Source organism: Anoplopoma fimbria, chromosome 9 (genome assembly GCF_027596085.1).
Source record: "Anoplopoma fimbria isolate UVic2021 breed Golden Eagle Sablefish chromosome 9, Afim_UVic_2022, whole genome shotgun sequence".
Classification (NCBI taxonomy): domain Eukaryota; kingdom Metazoa; phylum Chordata; class Actinopteri; order Perciformes; family Anoplopomatidae; genus Anoplopoma; species Anoplopoma fimbria.
This window is the reverse complement of record NC_072457.1, coordinates 567497-577118: the sequence shown is the minus strand read 5'-3', so window position 1 is coordinate 577118 and position 9622 is coordinate 567497.

The following is a 9622-nucleotide window of genomic DNA, read 5'->3' as shown; positions in this document are numbered from 1 at the left end:
CTTGTGCCAGAAGCATATCGCCAGCATTTTAGATCTAGGAAGAGGCGGGATAATCAAACCTACACTGAATTGGCCCGTGATTTGACTTCCCAGTTTAGCCGCTGGTGTGCAGCATCTGAAGTTGTTACATTTGATGATCTCTGCAACCTGGTGGTACTGGAACAACTTAAAAACTCTGTACCTGAGCGGGTGGCTACCTACATTACTGAACATAAGGTAAAAACCCCGAGAGATGCTGCAGTCTTGGCTGATGAGTATGTTCTAACACACAGAAGTTTCTGTGACACAACGGGAGCAGCTGGTCATAGAAGTGACATTTATTCTAGGCCAGTTAAGATAAAAACAGCTAACGAGGCAGATCGGCAAAAGTTTACTCAGGGTGGGAGGAGTTCAGTAGTAAATTCTGACACTTGTAGGTACTGTCAGGCACGGGGGCACTGGAAAAAGGAGTGTCCAGCGCTGAAAGCCAGGAGGTCCTTTGGTCAGGTGAAACCTGCTGTTATGGCTGCTCCAGTTATAACATCTGAGAGCAGGGCGTTAGGTCAAGTGCAGGCTTGTACTAAGCCGGTAGCTCCTCAGGTTGACTACTCTGCTTTCATTTCAGATGGATGGGTCTCTTTGGTAGGAGGTGGGGTGCAGGTTCCCATTAAAATACTAAGAGATACTGGAGCACTAGATTCTTTCATTCTTGAGTCTGTGTTACCATTTTCATCCAGGACTGATACTGGTGGATGTGTAATCACACAGGGGATGGGTATGGTTCCATTCTCGGTCCCATTGCATCGGTTGGCTCTAAATTGTGGTCTTGTTCAGGGGGAGGTGTCAGTGGGTATTCGTCCCCAGTTGCCTATTGAGGGTTTGCATATGATTCTGGGGAATGATTTGGCTGGTGACAAGGTGTGGGCCGATGGTCAGCCTAATGTAGTGCAGCCCCCTACGTTCCCCACTGCAGTAGAGCCCTCTGTGACACCACTGCCCTTAGGTGACATTTTCCCAGCCTGTGCCGTCACTCGTGCTGCCAGTCGTGATGCCCAGAGGATGGTGGAGCCAGAGTGTTTGGAGTTGCCAGATTCTTTGCTGGTTGACCAGTTAGCGGGTTCTCAGGCTGAGCTAGTGGCAGAACAGAAGGCTGATTCCTCTTTAATGGAGCTGTTTGACCAAGTTGTGCCAGCATCAGAGGTGAGGGATACTGCCCAGTGCTATTTCCTCCTAAATGGGCTATTGGTTCGGAAGTGGCTGTCACATGGTGATGCATCTGTAGGAGAGCCAATCTTCCAAGTTGTTGTCCCTACAAAAAGTCGCAATAAAGTGCTCCAGACGTCACATGGTGACGTGGCAGGTCATCTTGGCGTCCGTAAAACTTACCACCGTATATTGCAACATTTCTTCTGGCCACGCTTAAAGAGAGACGTTGCTCTTTTCGTTAAGACGTGTCATACCTGTCAGATCACTGGCAAGCCAAACCAGGTTGTTAAACCTGCTCCTCTACAGCCGATCCCCGCCATTGGACAGCCATTTGAGCATTTGATTATTGATTGTGTGGGGCCCCTACCTCGGTCCAAATCTGGACACACATATTTGCTGACTGTAATGTGTCAGGTTACCAGGTATCCTGCTGCTTACCCACTTCGCAGCATTACAGCAAAAGCTGTGGTTGGCGCTTTGACTCAGTTCATTTCAGTGTTTGGTATCCCCAAAGTCATACAGTCTGACCAAGGTTCCAACTTCACATCCCATCTGTTTGCTCAGGTGCTTAAACAATTACACATCAAGCATAACAAATCAACAGCCTACCATGCGCAAAGTCAGGGTGCACTTGAACGTTTCCACCAAACGTTGAAATCACTGTTGCGAGCTTATTGTACAGAACTGTCGGGTGACTGGGGGTGGGCTGCCCTGGTTGCTGTTAGCAGCTCAGGTGCGGTTATCCAGGAAAGTACTGGATTCAGCCCGAATGAGCTGGTGTTTGGCCATAAAGTGCGTGGCCCACTTGCAGTTTTGCAAGATGGTTGTTTGCCAGAGGATCCACCTCCAAAACTTAAGGATTATGTTAGTGGTTGCAGCCATATAACCTAGACATCCGACACATTAAGGGGACTGACAATGTAATTGCAGATGCCCTGTCTCGGGCACCTGTGGACCCTTAGTCTATTTATTCATGCTGTCTCTCATTTCCATGCTCTCCTCTGCTCATCTCTCGGCTCTTCATTCCCTTAAAATGCTCCTTTGGTACCAAGGCTGCTGGGTTGGTGAGGATGGAGGGATGTGTTGGAGGATGCAGCCTGGAGGAGTGCGGTACTGACTGTCAGTTATTGGTAACGTATGAACCATGACAGTTTGGGACATATTGACACTTTGTTTGATGTATAACACGAGGTGGAACCTCGTTCTTATGGAGGGGGGTGTTACGACCCCTCCCTTTCGGCAGCTGATTACTTCCTGCAGGAGTTGGCTGAAAGCGAGGGTCGTTAGGGCAAGTTGCTCACACCTGGCTAGGCCTCTACCCAAGGTGATATAAGCCAGCCTGGTCTCATTGTCTCTCTCTCTCTCCCCTAGGCTCCACGCTGCTACAGGTTGTTGGTTCTTGGTTCTTTTGATGGCTTCCTTTTACACTCAACAGCAACACACACATCTCAACTCATCCATGCACTACATTCACCACTGATGCCACTACTCTCCACACCTCATGCTATTGGTAAATATGATTGTTTAAGTGATAATAAATCCTTTCATTTATCACTTTCAACCTGACTTGTCTCCCTCCTTGTCACATATGCTGAGCCAGTTTGTGACAATATATATATACTGTGCCTCCCACCTGTCTTGAAAACTCCTGTTTTCAAATTCCCCTTTGGTTTAGCCATTGTTTGGGGGATAGTGATAGTTAAAGTTGGTTTGTAATACAGACTGTGAGGCGCGTTGACGTGCCGACACACAGACAGTGCATTGTGGGATTTGTAGTATTTTGGTGGTGCATGCGATATACCGGCGGGCCAGCTCTAATAGTCAATAGATTTTATCATGCGGGCCAAAGATAATTCATTCACGGCCGGATGTGGCCACAGAGTAGAGTACACATGAATAGTTCTAAAGAGTCGTCATCGGAGTGATCTACAAAGAAAGGAAGCTGGTAGAAGCAGGCTGGTAATATTAGTAATAAAAAAAATAAAATAATAACTATGATAACAAATAATGAAGATGATGATAATTATAATAAAAATAATAATATTGATTATAAAATAATAATACGATGAACAATATTAGTAATAATACAGAAATTACAATAATCATCATAATATTGATAATAATGATAGTAAAAGTGTTTAGTAGTCTTTTTTAAAACTTCCACAGGAATAAAAATAAGAGAATTCAGTGTAACAATAATTCATATTATAAAAAATAATTCAAACGCAGGAAAATAAAATACAGAATAAAGTTTGTTTTTCTAATATTGTGATGAAGATATTTGACAGTTTCATAACATTTATAATCAGAGATGAGAGAAAACTTTCAATTATTCTTACTGATTATAAATTAAATCATTTTATAAACCTCAGTAGTAGTGACTTCATGAACTTCTTTAATGATAAGATTCTAACTATTAGAGAAAAAATGTATAATCTACTGCCCTCAACCAGTACCCATCGATCCACAGCTGTAGAACCTGAAATATATTTAGATGGCTTTTCTCCCATCGACCTTCAACAATTGACTTTAACTATTTCTAAGTCTAAACCTTCCACCTGTCTCTTAGACCCGATTCCGACTAGGCTGCTTAAGGAAGTTTTACCTTTAATTAGCAATTCTTTATTAGAAATGATCAATCTGTCTTTACTAACGGGCCATGTAGCACAGGCCTTCAAACTAGCTGTAATTAAACCTCTTCTTAAGAAACCTACTCTAGATCCAGAGGTGTTGGCTAACTATAGACTATATCTAACTATAGACTATATCTAACTATAGACCTATATCTAACTATAGACTATATCTAACTATAGACTATATCTAACTATAGACCTATATCTAACTATAGACTATATCTAACTATAGACTATATCTAACTATAGACCTATATCTAACTATAGACTATATCTAACTATAGACTATATCTAACTATAGACTATATCTAACTATAGACCTATATCTAACTATAGACTATATCTAACTATAGACCTATATCTAACTATAGACCTATATCTAACTATAGACTATATCTAACTATAGACCTATATCTAACTATAGACTATATCTAACTATAGACTATATCTAACTATAGACCTATATCTAACTATAGACTATATCTAACTATAGACTATATCTAACTATAGACCTATATCTAACTATAGACTATATCTAACTATAGACTATATCTAACTATAGACCTATATCTAACTATAGACCTATATCTAACTATAGACTATATCTAACTATAGACTATATCTAACTATAGACCTATATCTAACTATAGACTATATCTAACTATAGACTATATCTAACTATAGACTATATCTAACTATAGACTATATCTAACTATAGACCTATATCTAACTATAGACTATATCTAACTATAGACTATATCTAACTATAGACTATATATAACTATAGACTATATCTAACTATAGACCTATATCTAACTATAGACCTATATCTAACTATAGACTATATATAACTATAGACCTATATCTAACTATAGACCTATATCTAACTATAGACCTATATCTAACTATAGACTATATCTAACTATAGACCTATATCTAACTATAGACTATATCTAACTATAGACTATATCTAACTATAGACTATATCTAACTATAGACTATATCTAACTATAGACCTATATCTAACTATAGACCTATATCTAACTATAGACTATATCTAACTATAGACCTATATCTAACCTTAGACCTATATCTAACTATAGACTATATCTAACTATAGACCTATATCTAACTATAGACTATATCTAACTATAGACCTATATCTAACTATAGACTATATCTAACTATAGACTATATCTAACTATAGACTATATCTAACTATAGACTATATCTAACTATAGACCTATATCTAACTATAGACTATATCTAACTATAGACTATATCTAACTATAGACCTATATCTAACTATAGACCTATATCTAACTATAGACTATATCTAACTATAGACTATCTAACTATAGAACTATATCTAACTATAGACTATATCTAACTATAGACTATATCTAACTATAGACTATATCTAACTATAGACCTATATCTAACTATAGACCTATATCTAACTATAGACTATATCTAACTATAGACTATATCTAACTATAGACTATATCTAACTATAGACCTATATCTAACTATAGACCTATATCTAACTATAGACTATATCTAACTATAGACCTATATCTAACTATAGACCTATATCTAACTATAGACCTATATCTAACTATAGACTATATCTAACTATAGACCTATATCTAACTATAGACCTATATCTAACTATAGACTATATCTAACTATAGACTATATCTAACTATAGACTATATCTAACTATAGACCTATATCTAACTATAGACTATATCTAACTATAGACCTATATCTAACTATAGACTATATCTAACTATAGACCTATATCTAACTATAGACCTATATCTAACTATAGACTATATCTAACTATAGACCTATATCTAACTATAGACTATATCTAACTATAGACCTATATCTAACTATAGACTATATCTAACTATAGACTATATCTAACTATAGACTATATCTAACTATAGACCTATATCTAACTATAGACTATATCTAACTATAGACTTATATCTAACTATAGACCTATATCTAACTATAGACCTTCTAACTATAGACTGCTACGGCCCTGCTGACACCGACTGCTACCACCATTATTATTATTACTAGTCACATTACTATTACTATTACCTGTACCATTAAGCATTTTAGCTTTACTTCCACCCTGAAGCCCTTTTGCTTTCTCGCTCTGCAGGTTTCCATGAATCGTTGTGGTACCTGGACCGTAGTCGTGCCTCCTGCTGTGAGCCGACTGACACCCACTGCTACTTCCATTATTATTATTAGTCACATTACTATCCCTATTTTCATGGCTATAATTCTACTGTAATAATTGCTGCTGTTATTATAAGTAGTCTTATTATATGAATCATTTATGTCATATACATTGAATGTGTTGTATCTGTTATGCTGCTCATTCTGGTCACATGACATCTATTGCATTCTGTCCATCCTGGGAGAAGGATCCCTCCTCTGTCGTTTCCTCCTTTTTTCTCCCTGTTAAAGGGGTTTTTTAGGGGAGTTTTTCCTGTGCCGATGTGAGGGAAGGACAGAGGATGTGAGGTAAGGACAGAGGATGTGAGGGTCTAAGGACAGAGGATGTGAGGGTCTAAGGACAGAGGATGTGAGGGTGTAAGGACAGAGGAGGTGAGGGTGTAAGGACAGAGGATGTGAGGGAGTAAGGACAGAGGATACAAAATAAACTGAATTGAATTGAATTGAATAATCAGTTGTGGAAAGTAACTAAATATATTTACTAAAGTACTGCACAAATACTGTACAATTTGTAGATACTTGTACTTTACTTGAGTAATTTCATCTTCTCCACTACATCTCAGAGGTACATATTGTACTTGTACTGCATTGCTGTAGATTAAACTAGTAAACAGTCAACATGCAACATAAACATTAATGCAGCAGAAACATCAGATATAACATTTCACTGATCAATCAATACTTTTATATCTATATACTTCAGTAAGGTGAGTATTTCCACGTTGTGTATTAGTACTTTTACTGCAGTAAAGGATGTGAGTACCTTTTTCAGCGTGCTTTTATTAATATTAGACAATAAATGTTGGAGGAACGATGAACTCCAGCGAAGGGAGGAAGAAGAGGAGGAGGAAGAGGAGGAGGAGGAGGAAGATATGAGGAGGAGGAAGAGGAAGAGAGGGAGGAAGAGAGGGAGCAGGAGGTGGAGGAGGAGGAGGAGGAGTCTGCAGGATGTTCTTTACAACAGAGGATGTTGTGGTTGAGACCAGTTCAAACGAGCAACAGGTCACATGACTGAAACAGATCGAGAGCAAGTTCAGACATCACTGCTTTAGGACTCAACACACACACACACACACACACACACACACACACACACACACACACACAGACACACACACACACACACACACACACACACACACACACACACACACACACACACGCTGATGAAAGCTGCAGAAAGCTTTGACTTTCAAATGAGCCTCTCTGTGGTTTTGCATTAAAACGAATCCTCAGAAAGCTGCTTTGTGTTCAGATGGAGGTCAAAGGTCAACTCAGCAGGCCTCTGAGTCTATCAGGTGAGGAAGAGGAGGAGGCCGACATGAAGACGAGGGAATACACACTCCTCTTCAGGTGAGATTACACAGCAGAGAGAGAAAACATGTCCACCAAAAACTGAGATTCTTGTTTGATTTGATTTTTTTTTAAACGTTGGTAGATTTAAAACAACCGCTGAACAAATACAAACAACAACAGACTCCTTTCATACGGAGGAGATGATGAAGATGATCCTTTCATACGGAGGAGATGATGAAGATGATCCTTTCATACGGAGGAGATGATGAAGATGATCCTTTCATACGGAGGAGATGATGAAGATGATCCTTTCATACGGAGGAGATGATGAAGATGATCCTTTCATACGGAGGAGATGATGAAGATGATCCTTTCATACGGAGGAGATGATGAAGATGATCCTTTCATACGGAGGAGATGATGAAGATGATCCTTTCATACGGAGGAGATGATGAAGATGATCCTTTCATACGGAGGAGATGATGAAGATGATCCTTTCATACGGAGGAGATGATGAAGATGATCCTTTCATACGGAGGAGATGATGAAGATGATCCTTTCATACGGAGGAGATGATGAAGATGATCCTTTCATACGGAGGAGATGATGAAGATGATCCTTTCATATGGAGGAGATGATGAAGATGAAGCTTCTACATCTTTTCCTTCCTGTTATTTCAGTAAAAACTGTTTGTTGTTGTAATACTCGTTTCAGCCACACGAGGCAGCACCCCCGTTTTTAAAAGGACTAAAATCATTCATGTTCTCTAAACTCTTTAGAACACAGACTGTTCTCTCTGGAACTAACTTTTAAAACAAATGTTAAATTAAGGCAACAGACCACAGAACCCCGACCGTAGAACCCTCACCATAGAACCCCCACCACAGAACCCCGACCACAGAACCCCACCACAGAACCCTCACCACAGAACCCCACCACAGAACCCCGACCACAGACCACAGAACCCCCACCACAGAACCCCGACCGTAGAACCCTCACCACAGAACCCTCACCACAGAACCCCACCACAGAAACCACAGAACCCCACCGTAGAACCCCACCACAGAACCCTCACCATAGAACCCCCACCACAGAACCCCGACCGTAGAACCCTCACCACAGAACCCCACCACAGAACCCCCACCACAGAACCCCGACCGTAGAACCCTCACCACAGAACCCTCACCACAGAACCCCGACCACAGAACCCCCACCACAGAACCCCGACCGTAGAACCCCCACCACAGAACCCCCCACAGAACCCCACCACAGAACCCCACCACAGAACCCTCACCACAGAACCCCGACCACAGAACCCTCACCACAGAACCCCACCACAGAACCCCACCACAGAACCCCACCACAGAACCCCGACCGTAGAACCCTCACCACAGAACCCTCACCACAGAACCCCCAGAACACCACAGAACCCTCACCACAGACCACAGAACCCCACCAGAACCCCGACCGTAGAACCCCCACCACAGAACCCCCACCACAGAACCCCACCACGAACCCCGACCGTAGAACCCTCACCACAGAACCCTCACCATAGAACCCCCACCACAGAACCCCGACCGTAGAACCCTCACCACAGAACCCTCACCACAGAACCCCCACCACAGAAGAACCCCGACCGTAGAACCCTCACCACAGAACCCCCACCACAGAACCCCACCACAGAACCCCGACCACAGAACCCCCACCACAGAACCCCCACCACAGAACCCCCACCACAGAACCCCGACCACAGAACCCCACCACAGAACCCTCACCACAGAACCCCACCACAGAACCCCCACCACAGAACCCCGACCGTAGAACCCTCACCACAGAACCCTCACCACAGAACCCCGACCACAGAACCCTCACCACAGAACCCCACCACAGAACCCCCACCATAGAACCCCCACCACAGAACCCTCACCACAGAACCCTCACCACAGAACCCCACCACAGAACCCTCACCACAGAACCCCACCACAGAACCCCGACCACAGAACCCCGACCGTAGAACCCTCACCACAGAACCCTCACCACAGAACCCTCACCACAGAACCCCGACCACAGAACCCTCACCACAGAACCCCCTCACCACAGAACCCCGACCACAGAACCCCGACCGTAGAACCCGACCACAGTGTTGATCAACGGTCTTCTGGGTATAAAGTGTGTTAACAATGCTCTTAGTTCTATTTGGAACGTGCTCTAGTGGCCAACATGAATATTACAACTAAAAATTATCCTGA